The sequence below is a fragment of the Aquila chrysaetos genome, chromosome 17, assembly GCF_900496995.4.
Source record: "Aquila chrysaetos chrysaetos chromosome 17, bAquChr1.4, whole genome shotgun sequence".
Taxonomy (NCBI): domain Eukaryota; kingdom Metazoa; phylum Chordata; class Aves; order Accipitriformes; family Accipitridae; genus Aquila; species Aquila chrysaetos.
The window spans coordinates 1,672,193-1,695,974 of record NC_044020.1 but is presented as its reverse complement, the minus strand read 5'-3'; the positions used below and the strand labels follow the sequence as shown (position 1 = coordinate 1,695,974).

Genomic DNA, 23,782 nt, shown 5'->3' with positions numbered 1-23,782 from the left:
TGAACGGTCTCCCCGGTGCCTGTTGGACACGAAGCTCTGCTGAGACCAGGCGGCTCTAGGGGTGGGATATAGCGATTTTCACCACTGGGTTTCTGCTGAGCTCTGGGCTGACCGCTGGCTGTGGTCGTGGAGGAGGAGCAGGAGGTTGCCTGAACCCTCTGGGGTCTAATTGTGGAGATCTAATGGAGTGGGCATGGCTGGTTAGCCAGTGCTGATAGGAAGCTGCCGCACTCGAAGGGGACCCCTTGGAAAGCTCTCTGCAGGAATAAAAGTGCAGATCGAGGCTGCAGAGGTCCTGGGGAGCAACTGCTGTGTCGTTTACTCCATGCATTGGCCGATAGCAGATCCGTGCCGGTGGTGCCCTGCCGGTGCCGCTCAGCAGGACTCGTGGCTTTGCTTCCACATCCCAGGCAGGTGGGATGAGGCAGATGGGCTGAGGTGGATCCCGTGCCCTCCCGTTCTTCGCAGAGCTGCCTGCAGTCGTCCGAGGGCTGGGGGGCCCAGTGGGGTTCAGCGGGGCTGGGGAAGCTGGTCTGGGCTGCGGCTACTTTAAGCCTCTCCCAGACGTGATTGCCCCTTCCCAAGTAGGCATCATGTCACTTCGCAATTGAAAAGCCAAATGAAATTTCCAAGCGGTTTGCAGCTTTTATGATTCACTTGTTTGCTTTTCTCCTCTTCTCTCCTTTTTTATTTTTAATTTTTTTTTTTCTTTCTCTCTTCTGCCTCTATTTACTCCTGCCAGCTGCCTGCTTTGAATTTGGTTTGTATCAAGGGCAGGAGAAATTAATTTTCTGCTTTCCTATTTGGTGCAGAATGGGTTCTCCCCCCTCCATTCCCCTTCCCCGCCTGTTGCTGAAGTAAAGAGAGCTGTCTTGGAAACATTTCCTTTTTAAAAATCTCATTCTGCCCTCTCATAACTACTTGGCCTCTCTGCTGACAGTGTGGGACAGGTGCTAACACAGTACTCCTCTGCTGATCCAAGAGCTGGAGAATAAACTTTTGGGCATATTGCAGATAACCAAGTGAGAGCACATCTCACTACAAACCTAGCTACAAAAAAAAAAAAAAGGAAAATAAATATTAGGACAGTTGGGGAGGGACAGGTTTTTCACCATCTCTGGGAAATCATCCCTGCTGCTCAGCCCCTGAGAGCTGCCAGCATACAGAGCATCTCAGGGTTCAGTTGTTGGGACAGCAGATATGGCCTGACCCTGCTTGGACCTGGGAGGGGAAGCATGGCATGGCATGGCAGGATAGCAGCCGGGAGGTGATACGGTCAGTTTGCAGCAGACATCTGGTAAATCTGTTGTTTTAATCTGAAAATTATGGGTTTGTGCTGTGGATATAAAACTTCCCAGTTAGGCATAAAGGAACGGAAAGCAACTTCCCAGCTCCCACAGCCCAGCAATATATAAGCTCTGTGTGTGTGCGCGTGTATGCGCAATACTTGCTGGTAGGGCATATTTGTGAGATGTGGCGTTTATGTTACCTTTTAGAGAGGAAGAATCGTTTATCTCAGCATTCTAATTATGTTCCATTAAAATGCAAATTTGGGTTTATGCATTGAAATTGTCAGTACCATTGCCATGGCAACTGGAGCTTGAGGGTGGGGAATTGGAATAGGTGGGACCATGCATCTCTCTCTGAATCCCTCTCAAATACCTCCAGGTAACTGAAATCACAATGCCCTTCCCTGGGAATTGTGGCACTTTCCCACTAGTGAATCTGGAGCATCACTTGAAGTTCTCCTTGGAGTTGTTGTAACAGGGCAAGCCACCATGTGTGTAGGTCATCGGGTAACTCCCAGCAAAGTGGAAGAGCTAGTGCACGGGTCATTCAGAAGGCGGCGAGTCCTTCCCATTTTACACTCCATGTCATGCTTCTTTTGAGGTGTCTGGCTGGGAAGGAGGAAGAGGAGATCCCTAATGACTGCACAGACTGCCACCTGGAAGCCCTTAGATGCTGCCACACTTACTGGAAGATCTAAGTGCCATCCATGCTTTTAAAACCACTCACCTCCAGTTAAATACCCAGTCAAGCTGTCTGCACTGGCCATGTCCTGCAGCAGTGAGTTCCCCTGGTCAATCATCCTTGGCACGGAGTGAGTGGAATTTTCCCCATACTGCCTTCTTGGGGCCCTGCTCCTTTCTCTGTTTGTTTTGCATGGCAATGACTCTGTGTCTTCCTCCTCCCTTTACCAACTACAGCTGGGACTCCTGGAGCTTGTCTCCCTCCTCTTTAAGAATCAAGCAAAGTGGTTTTAGGATGCTGGGTGGAAGCGATTGCTGAGAGAGGTGGGGATATGGCTGAGTACATTTTACAGGGGAAAAATGTGCCTCTCTGTTTTGGCTGTTGACTGAAAATTTTGATGATAAATAAAGCATGATGAGTTAATTCCCAAACCACACTGACAGCTGGGCAGGGAAGACAGGACTAGGTCTGTTTTCTGACTCCCCACCCCTCTTAACAGGTTCACAAAATCATCTGATTCCTCATGCTGGTGTTGCCAGGGGATTGTTTTTTCCTCTGGATCAGAAATATGATTTGCTGATAGTAAAATCTAGATACAGTCTTATGAACCTGGTGATCCAGACTGCGGCTTCTGTTGAATATAATTGACTTGGATAGCCTGGAGGCTGTTTACCACCCATTTAACAGTGAAACAAAGAAAAGAGGAAACATTCAGAGCAGGCTTTCGTTCAACCTAGGGAGGTCCCAAGCAAGGAGAGGCAGAGTCAGGCATTGCCCGCCCCAGTACAAGACAGAGAGTCGCAAACTGGAGTGAGTTTAGTGAAGGGCCATGAAGATGATCAGGGAGTTGGAGCACATAACATGCGAGGAGATGCTGAGGGCACTGGCTTTGTTTAGCCTGGAGGTGAGCAATTTAAGGGGGATCGGATTGGTAAGGTAATGGGGGGGGTGTGGAGAAAATGGAGCTGGACTCTTCCCAGAGGTGTGCACCAAGGACAATAGGCAGCAGAGACAAGCTGCAGTGAGGGAAATTCCAACTCCACATAAAGAAAAAACGTAATCATGAGCGTGGATCAGATGTGAGATAGTGGCCTAGAGGTATTTTGGAGTCTGCCTCCTTTGAGATACTCAAAACTCGAGTGGATGAGGCACTAAGCAACCTGCTCTGGCTTTGAAGTTAGCCCTGCTTCCAACAGGGATTTGGACCGGAGGCCTCCAGAGATACCTTTCAACACCAGTTATTCTGTGGGCTCCCACTGGGGGCAGGTGCTGTGACGCACGGCGAGATGGGGAGCCCACACCGTTCTCTCCACTAGGATGAATCACAGCACAAGTGATCTGTGGGCTTCTTTTGCCAGAAAATGCAGGACCTTACCGTTGACCCTCAGCTTCTGTTTTGGGGGAGCTACGTCTGTGCAGTGAGGACAAAAGTGATGGGGACGGGGGCTGGGCAGAGATCTAGATCCCATGGAGACAAGGAATATATCGCTTGCTACTTCCACACCAGGCAAGCCACTAGCTTGAGGAGTTTGGGTTCCCCAAGAGTGACATCTGACTGGGAGTGAGGGCTAGGACTAAAGTAGGCCATTTTACATCTCAGGCTTTTCTCATATATTAAAAATATATGCTAGGGAATGTCTTTCCCTTCCAAGTGGAGAAGATGATGGGGGAAAAAAAAGGTGATATTTGAGTTTCTGCATCTGATGTGACAAGGAAAGGCATGGAAGTGGCCCGTACCTGAAAGCAGAGCAATGAACTTGCTTCGGTGGGAAAGAAGCCATTTCACCATGTTCAATATTATCATCATTAAGCTGATCAGCTTCACTAGCAGGGAAGATTCCGAGAATGAAAGAGCAAATATTGTAAGGGAAGTAGAGGAACACACATTCAAAATAGCTGTGTTCTGGAGAAAACTTGCCAATAAGTGCTTACAGAGGGAGAGACAGAAGGTGAGATGGAGACCAGAAGAGAAAGTAGAGAAGAGAAAATGACAGGGTGGAGAGTGGGAGAAAAGAAAATTTCTATCATTTCCATAAATCTCTCCATCCTGCTCCCTCGCCGTTCCCTCGCACACGCAAATACCCTCCCTTCCCTCAGCTGCACGGTGCGAGTCGAATTCCCCCTGTGCCATCCTGGTGGCACTCTCTTTCCTCTGGGGATGAGCTGAGGGGCTTCAGCCCAGAACCTCTGCCCCGCATCCCTGCCTGCGATTCCCGGCTCCCACCCTCCCCTCCATCCCCCAGCCAAGCCCTCCGCTTTGGGACAGAGAGCTTGTGCCACATCTCCTTCTGTACGGCGCACTGGGGTGCGGCAGAGGTTTCCTCTCTTACTGGGCTGAGGTTTTACTGACTGTGAAGATTTAACCCTGTGTCTGCTGATACGAAGGGGCTTTCCAAGCTAAGGACTGAAGACCTGCTTTGCTCACATCAGCGAAAGGTGGCTTCTGTCTCATTGATTTGAGGGGGAGAGCAGACAGACTAGCTGACCCCGTGTAGTCCCTTGTCACCCCATGCTTCTGTAGTGATTCGCGCGACGCTGTGCGAAAACAGCCAGCGAGCCTTGTCCTTGCCCGACAGGTTGGCATTGCAAAACCTCGTGTCGGAGCTCGCCTTTCCCAAACGAGGTCCTCTACTGGCAGCCACAGCAGAGATGTCGATACCTCTAGCAGAGGTGTCAGAGCCGGGTGATGCTTTCCCCCAGCGTGGCATTTGCCCAGGCTGCCTGTGCACCCGCACGCATCCAGACTGGTGGAGAAGGCAACACATGCACCCTCCCACAGCCGTTCCCTCGTCCTCCCTTCCCTCAGCCTGCCAGAAACAGATCCCCACGGGCTGCTTTCCTCTCACACCCTTGGCTGTTCTAACATATCCTCGGGGAAAGTGTAAGACTGGCTGCAGTGATGAGATTGTGATCTTTCCCTTTCCTTTTTTATTTTTTTTTAAAATTGACAGTGGAGTTTCCCTTGCTGTTTTCAGCGGATCTAAAAAAAACTCCCTTCATCGAATATTCAGCATCTTCCCGGAGCGCGGCGGTAGCCAGCGGGGGCCGTGCTTGCAGAGGGGAAGACTGACGAGCCCCGTCTTGTTCTCGGGCCCCCACGACTCCTCTGCTTCTCTCCCTATCTCTGTCGGCAGCTTGTGCCGTTGGGTCTGTGGCTGCCAACCCTGGCGGGGCTCTGGTCGCGGCATCGCCGGCGGCAGAGGGGAAGAGCGCAGGAGAGACGTGCCCTGCTCCTCACAGGCTGCGGGGATGGGATGGGAAGGGCGGTTTTCACTGGAGTATGTGGGTAATCGAAGGAGGGTGCCTGGAGGCTTTACCTGTAACGGTGGAGATGGGCTGGGGGAGAAATCTGGTTGGGAGGTCTGGTGATTTGAGAGCTCCTGATTTGAAACCTCCTGTACGGATCCCCCTCAGCTGCCCCAGGCATCCCCCCAGTCCCCTTGCACAGCTCTTGGTTCAAGCTCTTTCCTGCTGGAACCTGAGCCAACGCTGGCTCATTTTCACACACCCTCCCCTGTCGCTTGGTCATTGACTAAATTAAATTTAAATTACTTTTTTCTTATTAAAAAAACAGTGAAAACAGCAGCTTTTAATTGGCAGCAGCTGCTTGGCCCGTTGCAGCGGGGAAGGGTGTGTGGGTGTTTTGGCGAGGAGGAGGAGGAGGAGGAGGCAGGGGAAGGTGTCGAGTCATGGGTGGCACCTTTGCATGGACACGTTGGAGGGCACAGGAGTGAGTTCTTGGCTGGATGCCTCACCGGGACATGTGGGGCGACCTGCTTTGCTCCTTCCCAAGAAGGGAGGCTAAAAATACCAACTGGTGGCCCCTCATCTTTGGGGTTGCCCACCAGCTGCCAGTCCTGGGGAGGGGGGGGCCATGCTAAAAGGTAAAAGTGGTCTTCTTCAAGCGATCCGCTATGGGTCCCTCGTGGTCGAACGTGACCGGCTGATTTTGATACCCTTGTTCTGATGGGCTGTTGAGGATGTAGCTTGCTTGTTGGGAGACCTGGCACAGCCTGACCTTACCTCTCTGGGAGTGTGTCCTTCACGGCCCCTCAGCGAGCTGGCAAGCTGAGGAAAGACAGCGAATGTCTTCACTTGTGTGTCTGCTGGGACTTGGGGGAGAAGTGTGTCTGCCTGAAGGCACACACCGTTTGGCTGCTCCTCTGCACCTCAGACAAGCAGAACAGGAGCTGTGCAGGCAGCAAAGCTGTCCTGCATCCTCTGGGAACACCAGGAGTCCTGGCAAGAGCATCGCCTCGGGTCTCTGGTTTCTGATGTTGCTCGATTTTTCTTTTTTCCCTCTATGCTCCTCACAGCTCATCTCCGGGAAATGCCACCTGTGACCTCAGCCATCATACCTGTGTCAGCTGTGCGGGCCGGGAGCACCTGGGGCCCCTTTTCTGCCGGTGACATCTCCTGGGTGCATGCTGACAGGTAGTCAGGACTCATTGTCTCTCGAAGAAACCAGGAAAATAAGCTTGTGTTTGAATCCCAGGTGCAGAGAGGGTCTGCCTGTCACAGCCAATTCAGCTGCCGCTTTGCCTGGCAGTGTTATTTTCTATTCTACGGGCTCCTATTCACCTTGCTCTCTTTTTCTTTTTCTTGTTTTCCCCTTTGCTCCTCTCTTTCTCTCTCCTTCTCCTCCCTAAGCTGCCTCCCAGCAGAGATTGGCTATTAAGCCAACTGTGCCGAGGCTGCAAGATGTGCACAGGCATTAGGAACAAATGACATTGTTTGGGCACTTGCCTCTGTTGCAGCAGTAGGGCAGCACAAATCTCCACGAGCAGCATCAAGTCAGAGAGCGTGTTTGTGCTGGGAGAGCGTGGGAACAACGCATATACAAGAGGTGTGATTACCCTTAACTCTTTCGTGAGCTGTCCGTTGCATCCTGCAAGCCAAGGTGTGAGTCTGTACTGCTTGAGCTGTCAACATATGGGCACGCGCGTTTCTTATATGGTCCACAGGGCCAACAGCCACTCTGCGTCAGTATAAGTTATGTACAGACTGGTGGGAGTGGAGGAGATGCCCGGCTCCCACATGCACTTGTACAAGAGCCAGGGTAAGTCTATCCCCAGCATAAACACTGTGTGAGCTGCTCTGGGTTCCCCCCACCTGTGGCCAAAATGTAAATGCAGATGCACTTGTGGTATGTTCTGGCATCATGGGAGCAGTGGTTGGAAGGGCTGGGAGTATGGCTGTGTCTGTCACGGTGACGAGGGCATGGAGGAGGGAAGGTTTAGAAATGCTGGAATTTGGACGGCTTAGAGCAGCCCCCTATGAAGGGGGAGAAGGATGAGAATGAGGTCTTGGTGTAGTCTTTTTTCCCCTTGAGAAGATTGTTTTACTTTCATGATGGCACTTTCTCAGGTGTCTGGATAGTGAAGGATGTGTGGTGGCATCCTTCTGGGCGGTGGTGGTGGTGGGAGAGGGGTGAAAGTCTGGGCGCTGGGCAAACATGGGCATCATCCTGGAGGAGGAGGATTGAGGAGAGAAGCAGGTTATCAGAGGAGCAGACTCAAATGGATTTTATGAGTCAATTTTTATCTCAAGGTAATTAAATGTCTTTCCCAGATAGGCACCAATGACTTGGTCATGGCTGTGTTTAGAAACTGTATTGAGGTGGCCGTGTCTGGGTTGGCTTCTCAGCACCAGTGGCACAGGGTGCTTGATACTGGGAGAGCTGGGGAGAGTGACGTGGCTAGGGCTCAGCAACCCATGCTGGTGGCAGGCAGGGCACCCACGGGCCTTTGCAGGGGGCAGGATCAGCCGAGGGGGGATCATTCTTCATGCACCGAAGGGTCAGTGCCTGCTTGGAGTCTGTCTCACTTTATGATTGTATCCCTTACAGACTGGTTCCCCCGCTACCGTGACTTGTTTGACATTCAGGGATTTGCCCAGGAGTGGGTTAAACTTCCTCATTAATAACCAGACAGATAAAAATCACTGGAAAAGGTAAATGAAATGCTGCTCTGACACATCTGATGCAGCGGGGGAGGCAAATCCTCCAGACTGGAAAGCCGTTGTCTCCCAGGGGTTTTTCAGATATCACATCCTCGATGGAAGTGAATAGGACATGCCCAACTCCACGAGAGCATCTGGTAATGTAGCATGGAGGGAAGGTACAGGAACAGGTTGGGGCCAAAACAGCTTTCTGATTTTATTTTGGGAGAGAGTTCCGTGATAGCTAGGTGCTGTTTTAATCCCCGGGCTGAAGAATAAAGTGCAAGGGGCAGAGACAAGACCCACCAGCTGCAGGGCTTCTAGGAGCGAGACGAGACTCCGTGAGCGGTGAGCAGTGCGAGGGAAGAATTGAATCAGCCCTGCAGGAAGGGGTGATGGACCCAGGCTTTGGAGAGGTCAGCAGTGCCCAGTGCTTGGACACTCCGACTCTTCCTTAGCGTGGGCAGCGCCTCCAGAGACATATTTCCCCATGACATAGCCTACAGCATGAAAATAAAATTTAAAAATGGTTAGGGAAGTATTTCAGATACCTCTCGCTGTTGTCAAGGCAGCTTTGTAGCAGGCGGTGGTGAGGACAGGCAGCAGGGGCCGGCTGGCTGCTGCTGGCAGAACATCCCAGCAGGAGCCCATGCAGGAGGGAGTGGTGTGGTGTGGTTGTGTGTGCAGGGTTTGGAGCAGTGGCTCCTGCTACGAGCTCCTGAATCTTCATCATGATGCTCACCTTTGCCAGTGGCATCTGGGCAGTCTGCAGCAGATTCCTCCCTTTTTCCTGTGCCTCTACTCTGAACCCATTTGGAAATAGAAAAGAAAAAGGTGTTGAGGGAGGGAGGATGTGGGAAAGCTGCCTTGGAAAAATAACTCTGCTTTAATAAGGGAAAAACTATATCTTATTTTGTTGGAACAGATGCAGTTTAGAAGGAGGAACATTAAGGAACACTTTGGGGAAATCTTTAATCCGGTAGCGGCATCCAAGAGAAAAAGTGTAGGAGAAAAAGACCTGAGGGAGATGAAGATACGGAGATGCATTAGCAGATAAATAGCATGTAGCAGGCTCTGGGCACTTCCCCATAACTGTACCCTGGGAGGACCAGCTGGGTCTTCCTTTCGGCAGCTCCAGCTCTCCAGTAGAGGAAGGGAGGGATGGACGGCTCGTCTCTCCCTGTCCTCAGCTCAGCAGAGGCTTTCCCTTGACCTGGCATCTAATTCTAATATCCAGAGCTTGTTCCTTTAAGCATTCACACCTCCAATCAGGCTGCCAGTCCCACTGCCATGTGGAGCCATAAACAGGGATAAACAGTAATTAGTATGGTAAATAGCTTGGCCTTGTGTTTTCTGGTTACAGTATCATGGTAATTATTTCCGGCTCCCTGCCTGTGTACTCCTGCTGCCTGATTTTGTGCTCTGTACATCCTTGCCAGCCTGATTATCACTGGACACATTAAAATTGGCAACTGCTCTCTCCTGTCTCCCATCCACTCCTTGGGGGGGGGGGGGGCTGACCTAGGTCCGTTACGCCGAGGTGATCGGGGATGATTGAGGGGCGATGGGTACCATCAGACAGCTCTCCATCTTCTGGGGGCTGTACCTTAACGGGTAGGATGCAGGTCTGTGCTGAGATAACGTAGGACAGCATTTACACCACTGGTCACCAGCTCTTTGTAAAATATGGCAAGAGAAATGGCCAGATGAAACAGCTGGGCAGCTCCTACCCGTGCGTCCCGCTGCTGAGGCTTTTTTCTCTCTCCCTTTTGGCTGCCTTGCTGCAGAAAACAGCTTTGTCTCTGACAGAGGGTCTGATTTCAGTCTGGATTTTGGCCCAGCAGGGACAGATTTGCACAGGCACGCAAGCATACATGCGGTGGCTGAAGGTCCTGCTCGCTGGGGAAGGACAGATCAAACCTACCTCGTCCTGGTCTCTTGGCCAGCATCCCAAGCTCGGCTTTTCTTAAATGCAGTGTCGTTGCTTTGGCATCCCGATACATGGGCTGCAGCCAGTTGAGAGCCTATGGGTTTGGAGGACTGAGACCTTCCTACCAGCTGCAGAACCCACTCCGGCTTGTGAGCCAGGGCCCTCCTTTCTTTCTAAACTCCCCCCAGTTAAAAAAGTCTCTGTTTCACAACATGCTGTGCTTTCGTCTTGTCTCTGCTCTTCCCCAGAGCTCCTGACTCACTTTTTCCTTCTGAATGTCCCTCCTCAGCCACCCTCCTGCAGACTACAGCAGGTATGTACGTGTCTCTTGCTTTATTTGCATCCAGGTCTTTCTGATACGTATGCATGCAGGTCAGGGGCACTGGAGGCAGCTTCTGGAGCTGGGGTAATTGCATATTCCCTCCCTTTCTCCCAGTGGCTAGGATATTAGTGTGAGCAATTTGTTAGAACCTCCTCTCAGGTCCTGTTTTATTAATGGCTTCACCTATGAAATGTCACCAAAATGGTTGTCTTTTCCTGGTTTTACCTGAACTCTCCCCTCTTCCCCCCATGGAGATACACTGCCTTCTAACCCCTGTGTGCCTGGTGGGTTGGATTTTGCAGCACTGTAGAGTTCATTGGCACATGCATTGGCTGCTCCTGATGTACACAGGCGTGTGCCTTAGCTGACCCAGTTTTTTATTTTGCTGGAGATACATGAGTGTTGTTATTCACAAAGTGTTGCAAACACACGCTGCGCTCTGTGAGACTCTCAGGAAGACAAAATAAATGGGCGTTGCTGGGGAAGAAGGGGCCAGGGGAGAGACAGCTGCTGTTTCTCCCCCAAAAAACACAATAGCAACACTTGATTGTGGTGGTGGTGGCAACAGGCATTTGGGATTAGACACCCACAGAAGACAGGCCTGGCAGGGTCCTCAGGATGTCACTGACTTTATACACATCTCTGGACGATCAATGCATACGTTGATCTCGAGAGGTTTTGGCTGGCCTGGTTTTGAAGTCCTGAAGTGCAGGACATTCCTCTGCAACCTCAAGCAGTGTCTGTATTGTACGCCTTGCTCTCCTTATCCCTAAATGTCCTGTACTGCAATGTAAGCCTGTTGTTGCTTCTTCTGTCTGCTGTGGACACTGAAAATTGAGAACCCTTTTGTAGCAAAATTGTATGTATTTGAAGACTGTTATTGTGCCCCTGCTCAATCTTCTGTGGTCTAAGCAGCTTCATTTTGCTCAGTATCTTCCTGGTAGGTCCTGCTTTCTGCATCTCTGATCATGGCGGCATGATTCTCCCAAATATTTGGAGGAGTGCTCTGCTCTCCTCCCTCATCACTCTCAGCCTGATGGAAGAAAACCTCTCCATCACCCCTGGAACCATAAGTCCTTACAGAGACGCACGCTATCCTTCACTCCTCAAATATGACTTTGACTACATGTCATTTTTCTAGACAACTGAAGTCATTCATCAGATTTTCCTTACAAGACTTGGATTGGAGTGCATTGCTGTTCGCTAAGGCAATTAATTCTAGCTGAATCTTGGCTTAGATGTGAGCCAAAAAGGTGTCTAAAGGAAAACTGATTTTGTGTGTGTGTCTGCTTTAGAAAGTCTCTGCAGTGTTGATCTAAGGGGTGGAGAACCTTTCAATTCATTCTGCGTAGCACCAGTGCTGCTTGGAAAACCACCTCAGCAGTGGAAACCAGCTCTACTGCTTGGGGAGTTTTGCAGTCAGCAAGCAGATGAGCTTTCCCTGGGTGGCTGCCTTTGAAACCAACCTTCAGGTCCCATCAGCCAACACACCTGGGGGGTTGTGATTTTGTTTCCTCCATCCCAGGGTGCAAAACAGCACATGAAAATGATTTACCAAGATTCTGCCAATGTCACCCTTCCCCAGTTTTTATGCCCTGCAGCTAGAAGATCGGGAAGTCTGTCTGTCACATGGGCTAGCAAAAGCTCATTCTCCTCTGATTTCTCATTTGCTTCCAACACCTGTGACCTGGTCTTCACCTTTAACCTTCGGATCCTCTTTCTGCCCACTTACAGAATCATAGACTCATAGAATGGTTTGAGTTGGAAGGGCACTTAAAGATCATCTAGTCCCAACCCCTTCCACTAGACCAGGTTGCTCAAAGCCCCATCCAACCTGGCCTTGAACATCCAGGGATGGGACATCCACAGCCTCTCTGGGCAACCTGTTCCAGTGCCTCGCCATCCTCACAGTAAAGAATTTCTTCCTAATATCTAATCTAAATCTACCTTCTTTCAGTTTAAAGCCATTACCCCTTGTCCTAGCACTACATGCCCTTGTGAAAAGTAAAAAGTCACTCTCTGGCTTTCCTGTAGGGCCCCTTTAGGTACTGGAAGGCCACTATAAGGTCTCCGTGGAGCCTTCTCTTCTCCAGGCTGAACAACCCCAACTCTCTCAGCCTGTCCTCGTAGGGGAGATGCTCCAGCCCTCTGATCGTCTTTGTGGCCCTCCTCTGGGCTCACTCCAACAGGTCCATGTCCTTCTTATGCTGGGGCCCCCAGAGCTGAACGCAGTACGCCAGTGCTTACGGCTGCAGACTCTGCCTCTCTGCCTTCTGCAACAGCTGAGAAGTTGCCTTGGTGTATCCCTGCCTCAGCTCTGCCCTGGCTGAAGTCTTCTCCTCAGCCTTGGTCTCTTCTCCTCCTGGCTGCTGTAGCTCCCATTCACCCTCTCTGCTTTAAAAATGTTTCCTTCCCTGCTTGCTTTTCCTTCTGCTGCTTTGTTTCTTTGCGATCTCACCGCAGCGGCTGTGAGAGCCTTTGCCGGCACCCGTGTTTCGGGAGCCACCGTCCCGCACCTCTTCCCCTCTCCTGCTCTTGCTGAGCACAGCTGAAATGCACCTACCCTCTCTCCCTTCCCTCCCGTGCCATCCCTCCCTCTTTTCCCTCTCTGCCGAAAGTTCAACTCGCATGCAGAAACACTAAGTGCGTGCTTAAGACATGTAATAAGCACTCAGCTCCTCCAGGCTGCTCTTCAGCCTTGGGCTCCAACACACTTCAGCAAAAAGATATGGAGGCATTACCCTCTGCGTGGAGGGGGAAGGTGACTCACACAGGGCTGCCCAGCCTGCCTGCGCCCGAGCTGGGAGGAAAATACAGGCAGCCTCATCCCTGCCTGGTGCTTCTCCTCGAGTAGACGGTCCTGCCTGTCTCCGGCCACGTTTGCCTGAGACATCCTTCCACCGGTGATGTACGCGCCTGTGAAGATGCGGCTGTGCGGGCACAGGCTGTCCTTGTTTCGGGTGTTAGCGCGTGTGCACGCGTGTAGGCAGACGTGCGAGCGCTGGAGGGCATTTGTAAGCACAGGCAGGCGTCCTGGCCCCGCTGCCTTTCACAGCGGCTGGGCTTTCTGCCTGGCTACTTTTCACACTCCGGCGGTGGCCGACGGAACGGGATGCGGAGGGTCTCCGGGGCTGGTGCCAACAGGGAAACTGGGAGCGAGCCGGAGACGACGGCTGTGCCTGCTGTGCCGCAGCAGCTCGCCAGCTAACGATGGCTCTATCCCGGCTCAGCGCCGGCTCCTGACAGCTCTGTGTTGGGCTCGGGGTGCCCCAGTTTGCTTGGCAGCCAGCCCACTCAGTAGCCACACGTCTTAGACAGGCAGCCTTCTCCCAGGAGTTTTGTGCGGCAGCCTTTTTGCCGGGGAGGACGGCGTCGCGCTGGCCTGATGTGCAGATGTGAGGGGGCACTTCTGAAATGCTCGTGGCTGACCCAGGGCAGTTGCCTGAGCCCAGCTCCCCGGCTGACATCAAAGCAGCTCCTCTTTGAAATGGTGGCTCTGGGGTACTGACGGTGACAAGAAGCCACGTGTCTTTTCTGCCCTCACACAGGCAGAGTATTTCGTGGGTCTCTCCTTGGTGTGTTGTTGCGGGGAGCTGTTTCGCCTGGGTTTCTTCCTCCTCTTCACCTCTGGGTTGTAAATGCCGGAGTCCTTTCCTCCCTGTCCAACCCACTAGCACCTGCCTGCTCTGCACATTGCTGGGTCTGCCCGTGTGTCCCAGTGGGTTGCGTGCAGAGTAGGAAAAGGAGAAGGCTTTTCCCCTCAAAGCCTGTACAAGAGAGGGGGTAGGATGGGGTGGCACAGAGCCTGCTTGTGCTGCAAGCCAGGGATAACGCCTGCTGTCCTTGCCCAGGCCTCCGGAGCAGCCCTTGGGGATGCAGAAGGCACGCCGCAGCGCCGTGCAGATACTACCCGGGTACCAGCGATGGCGTGGCTGTTATCAGCAGGACAAACTGGTTTGTGGTGGCTCCATGCATCCCCTTCAGCTCCGGCTGTGCCGTGCGGCCCCGGGGTGCTCAGACAGACCGTTCTCCTTGCTCCATCGTCAGCAAATGGAGAACTCTTCCCCTGCGGGTTCGGTGTGCTCCAAGCATCCCCTTCCCACCCTCCGGCTGGGGGGGCTGGCGGGGGGGTGGGTGCACCTGGGAAGCCGGTGTGCCCGCGCTGACGGCCGGGTCGGTGCCATGAAGCCGTGGGAAGAGGCAGGCGCCTTGCATCAAATTCCCAGCCTGACGCGAAGTGACAGAGCAGAAAGAGTGAGCGACAGGGAGGGCGGGAGGCAGGATGGGAGCGATGGAGGAGCTGGGGGAGGGGAGCGGGAGACGGGTCTGTAGCCTGGGAGCAGAACAGCAAACTGGCTTATTATTAACCATAACCCCTGTCCCTTCCTAACCTTGCATCTGATAAATTGTTCTCTGATTCTTTTTTTTTTTTTTGTGTTTCTTTTTCCTTTAATTCTCCCTCAGGCGCTGCTGTAGCTCAAATTTAGTCTCCAATTTTTATATCTTTCTGTCTCTTCTATTTTGTTTCTTATTTGGAAAATATACCCAAGAGGACTGTGGGACTTGGGAAGAGTTAGAAGCACAGGGGATGCCACATTGGATCAGTCGATCTAATCCAGGATCTTCCTTTCTGCCCATACTTGGCCTCCGCGGAAAATTAAACTTCCCATCCCAGTGAAAAATACAGCTGTGCGATGGGAGGTTTGGTGAGAAACACCTTCCTCACCCTCCCCATGGCAGTGCGCACCTTGATGTGTCAGATTTGGTTTCTAGTTGACGACATTTGGTATCCAGGGGATCTCCCAGCCGGGTGCTGGTACAGGACGACCCACTGTGTGGATGTGGAGCTGGGGCTGGGCAGAACTGGCTTTGCACCCCTTCTGCGGGGTGATCTTGGGTGGATCGTCTTCTTTCTCAGGGCCTCAGTTTCCTTGTCTTTAAGATGAGAGGTAATTAGATCTGTTCCCTTCATCAAGTGCTTACATAACATCTCTACAGCTGAAAAATACTGGAGGAGATGCCTTGTTTTGTACCTCAACAACAGAAGAGAAAATACATCAGCTGCCTCTAGACCTAGAAAATTCCTCACTGGTAGCATCAAGTACATGCAAGGGCATATTGCCCCTGATGAGGGGAATATCAGTATGCACCATGCTTCAGAGCTGAAAAGAGATAACGTTGGGGAGATAATCACCCCAATGGAAAAGGTTCCTCTCAGCTTATATCCCGGGGATTTGATCTTGTTTCATCTTGCTCTGGAGCCCAGAATAAGGATCATTGGATGAAATCAATTTTCAGTTATGTTAGAGGGCAGGTGAATCTCAAACCTTTCATGTTGTGCCAGTTTATGCTTTTAATTCAGGAAAAGGCATCATCTCAGCCACCCTTCTACTGCAGTGGTGAGTCCCACAATAAAAAGCACATTCTCCTTTCCATTCCTAGATTGTTTTGTGCCTTTAGTCCACAAGCTTCTCTGCCAGAGGACACAGTATGATGGGAAAAGGTTGGATCCATCAGCATTTTAGGCATCCTCTATCATTTGTGCTGGGAGTTATCTACTGCCTTCCCCTTCCCCGGGCTCGTGCTGCTCTCAGCAAAAGCAGTGTCTGAGTCAAAGTTGTGTCTTTCCTGAGCCACAGCAAATGCGAATGGGTCTCACCTTTGTGTAGATCTTACTGCATATGGACTCCCATCTCAGTCCTTTTCCACTTCTGCTCTCGCTCCCTGGAAGGCAGCCGCCCTTGGCCCCAGGACTTCTTGGCCCAGGCTATGTTGTCCAAACCCATCACGAGGTGGCACCACAAGATTGCCTTTGTTGTTGTTTTGTTTTTGTAAATCTCTCTCCATTTTTCTCACTAGCCCCAGCCATCCTCTTGCCCTTCGGCCCATTGCTGCTCTCTGCCACTCAGCTGACTACAGACGCTTGTCTGGTTTTCCTCGGAGGCTCCCCTGGGTCCCAAGCCAGGAGAGACCATGGGTCAGGGCCAGCTGGGGTAAAGCAGCTGTGCAGAACACGGCACAGAGCCTCAAAGAGTTAAGGCCAAAGTGATGGATGGGTGGTGAGAAGGACTCTCTGTTATTTAAGATGCAGGTTTGCTCTCTTCTCTTTTTTGAGGAGCAATGAACGTGCCTGAGAGGAGACCCCAGTCCAGCCTGGGGTGCTCTTTAGCCCTTGCTGCCCTCTTCCCTGCTCCCTGGAGTAGCTGCTGATCAGAGGATGTGTCTTGCCTGTTCTCCTCTGCTCTGGCCTCCCTCCGGCGGTGTGAGGACAGGCAGGGTCTGCCCGACAGAGCCAGGGAGCACAGCTGTGCCGCGAGGGTGATGGATCTCGGGGGGGCTGTTGACCTCAGCATAGACAGAGCCTCTCCTTCTGCAACAGGCATTTTGCAAACACTTACACATTGAGGTTAGCTTGCTTATGCTCTCTCCAAATGAAGCGCTGGTCCTTCTTGCTCTCTTGAGACCCCACCTGCAGTACTGCGTTCAGCTCTGGGGGCCCCAGCATAAGAAGGACATGGACCTGTTGGAGTGAGCCCAGAGGAGGGCCACAAAGACGATCAGAGGGCTGGAGCACCTCTCCTGTGAAGACCGGCTGAGAGAGTTGGGGTTGTTCAGCCTGGAGAAGAGAAGGCTCCAGGGAGACCTTATAGTGGCCTTCCAGTACCTAAAGGGGCCCTACAGGAAAGCCAGAGAGTGACTTTTTACTTTTCACAAGGGCATGTAGTGAGAGGACAAGGGGTAATGGCTTTAAACTGAAAGAGGGCAGATTTAGATTAGATGTAAGGAAGAAGTTCTTCACTGTGAGGGTGGTGAGGCACTGGTACAGGTTGCCCAGAGAGGTCATGGATGCCCCATCCCTGGCAGTGTTCAAGGCCAGTTTGGATGGGGCTTTGAGCAAACTGGTCTGGTGGAAGGTGTCCCTGCCCATGGCAGCGGGGTTGGAACTAGATGATCTTTAAGGGCCCTTCCAACTCAAACCATTCTATGATTCTATTATCAGGTGGCTGTACGCAGGCTCTCCGTGTTGTCCTTTGGATGATCAGTGGGGTGAAGCAGCTCGAGATGGCTTAGCTTTGGTACTTGCCCACCAGCTGAGAAACCAGCTCTTTGATACTGTGAGTGGAGACGAGAAGGTTTTGAGCAAGATGACAAATAGGCACTGTATGAGACAGTCTCTTAGAGACAGGCGTACCTCAGTCTGGGTCCCAACCCAAGGGATGCCTTGGGGAAGCTCAGATCCAGGTTTCACTGTTGGATCCCACAGACCTACATCTAGAGAAGATTCATCCAGGGCTTTTGAAGACAATGCTCCTCTTCCCAGCAGCTGCTTAGCAAACTGCATTGGTGATCTTCCTTTCCTAGACTGGGATGTTGGGTTAGATTGAATTCCATCCCTTGGAGACCTCTCCCTCAAGTGCACATTGCCCTTTTCCTCTCCACTGTTGTTTTTCATAAAAACCACCTTTTTGTAAATGGTCTTAGTCTCCCATCTAGAAACCTGTCCGCCACCATAGCTTGAAGCTGCCCAGGCAGAGGGCAGAGATTCCTATTTCGCTTGCACTCTCTTTGTTTCTCTCCTCTGCTGGAGGGATTAATTTATATTTTCCCTCTTGCTTCTTTCTAAGCTCTTCTCTTCTACCATCCCCTTCTCTACTTGTCTTGACCTGTTCCAGATGAGGAGGGGTGAGGTGAGGGGGTATCACAGCTTGCAGATGTTATAGATCCACAGTGGCATTTGGTGCAACTAGAAATGGTCCTTGTGTGCTCAACTATCTGTTTCAGCTCTGCTACACTACTCTGGCCCTGTAAAAGAGAAGCCCAGGCAGGTTTGTTCATGTGGATGTTGCTTCCCTGCAGCATCGTGTGCTGCTGCACTCCCCGTCTCAGCCCTTCTCCGACACTGCACCTCTTGAGGGGCTTCTTTTCCAATGTGTAAGGTGATGCTGTATTTATCAGGTGGTGGGGAGGGATGGCAGCACCCAGCAGAGAGGAGGAGGGGATGTGGAGGACCCCCCTCGGCGGGCCCTCGGACCCCCTGTGCAGCTGATGGACAAGTTGCAGCCCACATCTGGAACGTGACAGTTGTCGAAGGGGAGAGCGACCGTGGCACCGTCGTGCCATAAATGTGCAAGGTACGGGCACAGCTGTGAGCGAGGGTGCTGTGGGGTGCCGGCCGTGCGAGTCCCCTGCTCTGGCAGATCACAGGTGAAAAGAATTGTGGACGTCTCATCCAGATGCCTTTTGCCGATGACAAAGTCCTTGTTCTGGTGACAGAAGTGGAGAATAGCTGGCGGTGGCTGCCAGCCCCTCCTCAGGGAGCCCCTGATGCCCAAGTGCCACAGCTGGGGTCTGAGGCGTGTTGGCAGAGTGACACCGTGCCCCGGGATGCTGAGCTGGAGAAGGCAGGGATGCACCCTGCCAGCCCTGGGACGCGCGGGTGGGCACCGGAGCGGAGCTCTGCGCTGGAGCAGTGGGACGAGGGACCCTCGGAGGGAGCCGACGTCCATCCTGAAAGCTGTGTGACCACTGGGATCAGGAGGCGGCACAGGATCTGATTGCCGGCACCGCGGCTGGGAGCACCGGGCCGGGTCTGAAATGCATCGGCAGATCGGTGTGAGGAGCTGTGCTTAAGAGCCACAACACTGAATCATTTCCCAGAAATCCCCTGTCAGTCTAACCATAAACACCGGGGAGAGTGGAAGGTGGGGAGACATGTTTCTTCAATTTCCTACAACAAAGCAAGCGTAAAGGGGATTAAGAAGGCAACGCTGGGGGAAAAGAGAGCGATTTAGAGGGTAAGGGAACATTAAGATTGAGAGGGATAAAATGCAGATTGAAGTTGTTGGGCTAGAACAGAAGAACTTCTCAGTCTGTATATTTAGCTCAGTGAGGTATATAAACAGAAACCTACAGCCAGCTCAGCCACTTCTCCCCCAGTGGAGTGAGTCATCAGCCCTTGGATCTAAAGTTAGGTTCACGTCAGAGCTTACACTCTCTCATTTTATTTTTCTCTTTCTATTTTGAAGGGTGTGGGAAAAGCTGAGCACCGTCTCCTGGAAGCAGCAAACATAAACCCACAACGGCAACAGATGCCAGACCTGATGCCCTACCTGGGAGCACTGGGAAAAAGCCTGCTTTGTGTCTGGCTGCTCCTCTTCCTTGCCGCGTGCCTGGGGATGAGCTCAGCTTACATGTGGCCGTGTCTAATCCGGGCACACAGTGGACCCAGCTCTAGGGGGTCTGTGCGCTGTGCAGGCGAGCCGGAGGGTGGGCTGGACTGCACAGCCATTCCTGGGGGCAGCGGCAGCAGGATTTGCGGTGATGGTCAGTGTCTGGCTCCTGCGTGCTGGGCAGGAGAGCAGGATCTGCCGTCGGGGCTGGCAAGAGAGATTGGGGCTGGGTCAGCCTGGCAGGAGGCAGGATGATGCCGGTGAGACTTGGCTAGAGGATGCCTTTAAATCCAGTGTGGGCTGCTGCCTAGTGGGCTCAGCCCACAGCCACCTGCAGACCCGCAGAGGAGAGGGCTGCATCTCCCAGAGCTAACCCTGGAGCGTCTCTGCTTTGGTTCGGCTCCCCCTTTCCTGCTCGTTCCCTCTCGCCCGGTCCCCTCTCCGAAGCGGTTGCAGTGATTCACATACTTTCCCCATTAAACCCCCTCAGCCAGTGCTGCCGGCTCAGGTGGTGACAAGGACGACGTGGACTTTCCTGTTCCTCTCAAAAATCACAGAGGGGACAGGGAGGGACCTTTGGAAATGCTCTGGATGCATCTGTAGGACCAGGTTGTGCCATGCTCCACTCTGGTGTGACCCACCCCCAGGTTGCTCCCAGCAGAGCCCATGCGTATTACTCGGGGCAGGTGACAAAACTCTTTGAAAGAGCCTCGGGGGTTAAAGACGGAGCCCTGTGACTACTCTGAGCTGCCAGACGAGGAGCCGTTCATCTTCAGACCCTTCTCTTGGGGCTGGTGGAGAGGAGAAGGGAGGGCAGCGGCTTTCCAGCCCAAGGCTTGGTGATAACACCGGGATTGCCACTGTGGGGGATGCCCATGGTGTTCGTACCAGCAAGCCCATGGAAATCCTCCCCGGTGTGTGTGGTCTGGGGAGGGCTGTGGGGAGAAGGGGGCTCTGGTCTGGACCTGTATCTCAGCAGGAGTGTGAGCTGCCCTGGGCTTGCTCTTTTCGCCAGCTCCAAATCTGTGAAGGGATGAACGGCATGGCTGCTTTTCCCCACCCAGCCTCCTTCCCTCTCCCCTCTTTCCAAGCCTGTTGCATGTTTTTATCAATTTGGAGGGTTCGTCTGAGTGAGAGTTCAAATGTCTTGTAATCCCCGTGGTGTAGGTATGCTGGAAGGCAAACAGACGTGATCCTGGGATGTGGACATTAGCGATGACCCACGGATTATCCTGGGTGTGTATTTATGTGCATCTGTCCTCCTGTGCCCCTCTGTGTGTACCCTTCATCTTCCTTTACCATTTCGTTTGTTTCGCCTCTCCTTGCTGCCCTGTTTCTCCCTCCTGTCTCACCCTCTCCCTCTTCCTCCTGCCCTCCTCCTCATTCTCTTTTTCTCATTTGATATTCATGCATGAATAAATTCAATTGCATTTTTTCCCTGTTCCCCCTGAAGGGGCTTGTTGGTGAATTGCAGGCATCTGAAATCATATAATGCTCAGATTCATCATTTCGGGGACAGAATTGAAGCCCTTCTTCTCAGGAAGGAATAACAGATGCTTTTTATAAGGAGAGGGAGTGGCGAGTGTCATGTGGGTGGTGAGGAGGAATCCAAGGGGATTAACCTCGGCAGCCCAGGGTGGACTTGCTAGCACGAGGGGACTAGAAGGTCAGCCAGCCCCTCCGGTGTATGTAGGGATGGGAAAGGCGTACATCGGTGCGTGTATACGGGAGTGCGAGTGCCTATGGTTGCTTGCATATTTGCCGTGTGTGGTGCTTGCGGTGTGCTTAGGGAAGAGTAACATCTCTTAGGGGGCTGCCAAGAATTGGTTGAGGCAGGAGGTGTCTCAGCGGGTTGCCAGCAGCCCGGCACCCGAGGATTCAGGGCGATTGTCTAGAGATCTGCCTGGGCATCTGCCTCAGCTGACTTTTGGGATGATTACGTAGCTCTGGTATCACCCCAAACTCTGCTGCGGGTCTGGGGGCGTGCCCAGTGCCATATCCCCATTGCGCTAAGAAGTTGAGGTTGGACAAAATCATGTCCATCCTGCACTTCGAGGGGCTTCTTGATGTGGATGGGCCCTTGCTGTCTCCCTGCTCCTACACGGGAGCCCTCCAGCTCGTGCAGGACTCAGGGTAACCACAACCATCTTTGGTACCAAAGGTGGTTGCACGGCTTCAGTACAAACAAGCTCTGAGCACTGACGGGGAGAGGTCCGGCCACCACAAATATTTATTATCCTGGAATAAAATCCCTTTCTGGCTTGTGGAGGATGCATGGGTTCACCATGCAACTGCATTCCTGGTCAGAAGCTATGAAAAAAGAAAGGCTGGTCTTGCCCGAGGAAGGGCTGTTTTTCACGAGGGTTGCTAATCAGGTAACTTTTGATGCTCACAACATTCCTGTCATTTACAACTCTGCTCCCTTTTCTTTTTTTTTTTTTTTTTAGCACTCCTGGTGCACCCTGAGGATCCTCTGAGGGCTGAGTTTGCCTTTCAGGAGAGGAAACAAGATTAGACACTTTATAAAACACAAAAGTGTTATGCTAAAAGCGGACAGCGGCCGTCATCTTTGCTCCAAAGACTTTTAAGGGCCTCACGAGAGACAGTCGCGGTGCCAACCACCTTCCTCAGGCTCCAGGGAGCTTGGCTTATGTGATGGAAATGGCCAGGGGCACCTTGGCTTCTGCCCAACGCCCCTGGCACAGCAAAGCCAAGCCACGCAGAGATGGACGGCAGAGGAAAGGATACGTGCTGGGTGTTTTTCACCCTAGATGGTGAACGCACGTGAGCTACCTGGAGGTAAAACCAGAGATGCTTTGGCTTTACCAGAAGGTGGGCTTGCTCCATTGCCTTCCTGCGGAGAGTTAATGACTGAGGGCCTATTGCGCAGTACAATTAAAGTGCTTGGTTTCCCTGGCATTTTTAGGTCGGCTGTGTTAATTGCCCTGACCCAGCTATTCTAGTTGTGCACTCAAAGTCTGTGACAGCCGGCACAGACGTTGTCTTGGTGGGGAAGGGCTGGAGAAGGCTTCGTGTAACGCTGCGAGGAAGCAGAGGAGGCACGTGTTGTACCATAGCCCAGCTGGGAGCTGGGTGTTTTTTAGCTGCTTATTTACAATATATGCCCATGGCAGAAACAAGAATATCTCCGGCTCATAACATCTGGGGTTTTATTGGTCTGAACAGGCAAAACCCACGAAGAGCCTTGAGGACTGTGATGGCTTCACATAGTGTCTCTTTCCCAGAGCCGACTTGGGGATCCTCAGCCAGAAAATTGAAAGTTGATGCTCCGAGGATGAGGAGCCTGTGCCAGCGTGGGGCCAGTCTGCTCGGCCACGGGATGGGACCGGTGGGGGAGATGGCTGGGCTGGCCCTCCGTTGGAGGGGGCTCGGGCAGCCGTATTCTGTTCTAGCCCCCCAGACGGTGGGATCCCTGCATGTTATCCATCCCTCTCGTTTTCCCTGGCTTCGCAAAACGCAGCAGGAAACTAATTTGCAGCGAGTTGTTCCCACGCCCTGAGTTCCCGTAACAGATTTGGGAGTAGGATGGGGGGAGAGGAGGGACTGGTTTTGAGGGAGGGGCTTTTGGGGGGGGGTGTTATGTTGTTTTTTTAACTCTTCCCAAGGGGTAGTTCTCTAACCTGCTTGGTCTGTGGCCTGTGGAGGGACACACGCTCACAAGTTCGGGGCAAGGCAAGCACGCCAAAGCTGGTGTCCATCAGAAAAGGAAGGATGAGCGGGCTGAAGGCAGGGAAAATCGGCTGTCCTGAGACCCCACCATGGATGCGGGTGTGCGACGGTGTGCAAGGAGATTTCTTCCTTTCCTCTGGTGTTGCTAGAATTCCTGCCTTATGCGCCTCTAATTGTAGGTTTCCCCTAAAGACATTTGGTGTCACTGTAAGGACGGCGTTTCACTCTCCCTCTCTGCCTGTACAGTTATTCTCTCTCTCTCTCGCTGTGCACTTCGCTCCATAAGCCGTTGGTGAACATACCATAAGACACAGAGAGAGAGAGACAGACAGACAGAAACCACACACCAGCCCTTCCTCCTCGCTTTCCCACCATGGAATAGCTAAACTTGCCCCCACCCACACCTCCATCACCTCCCAGCGCCCCACTATTATTTTGACCCTCTGGTCTTTTTGGAAGGAAGCTTCTGTCACTTCTTAACACCACCCGCCTGGAAAAAAACACACACACACACAGACAAAGCCCCCCAAACCCTCCCGCGAAGGAAGAGGTCCTTTTTTTTTTTCCTCTTTCTTTCGCTCTGACTCCAGAGCTTCACGCTCCAGCCTGAGCAGCCACAATTTCTTACCATGTATTCCCCTTTTAAACCATCTCCTTCCTGCACACGCTCAGTCCTTGCAGCCACGGATCTAACACAACTCCCCGCTTCTCGCCTGCAGGTTCTTTGCTCCCCGTCACTCAGCTGATCCTGATCTTTTT

At 52.4% G+C, this 23,782-nt stretch overlaps 1 long non-coding RNA gene across 1 annotated transcript; it reads left to right on the top strand.

Moving 5' to 3' along the window:
• The first annotated feature begins 17,734 nt into the window (after positions 1 to 17,734).
• LOC115352834 lies at positions 17,735 to 22,478 on the top strand. Its single transcript, XR_003927280.1, has 3 exons — positions 17,735 to 20,213; positions 20,501 to 20,569; positions 21,781 to 22,478. It is a non-coding gene; the product is annotated as an uncharacterized LOC115352834 (long non-coding RNA).
• The last annotated feature ends 1,304 nt before the right edge of the window (positions 22,479 to 23,782 follow it).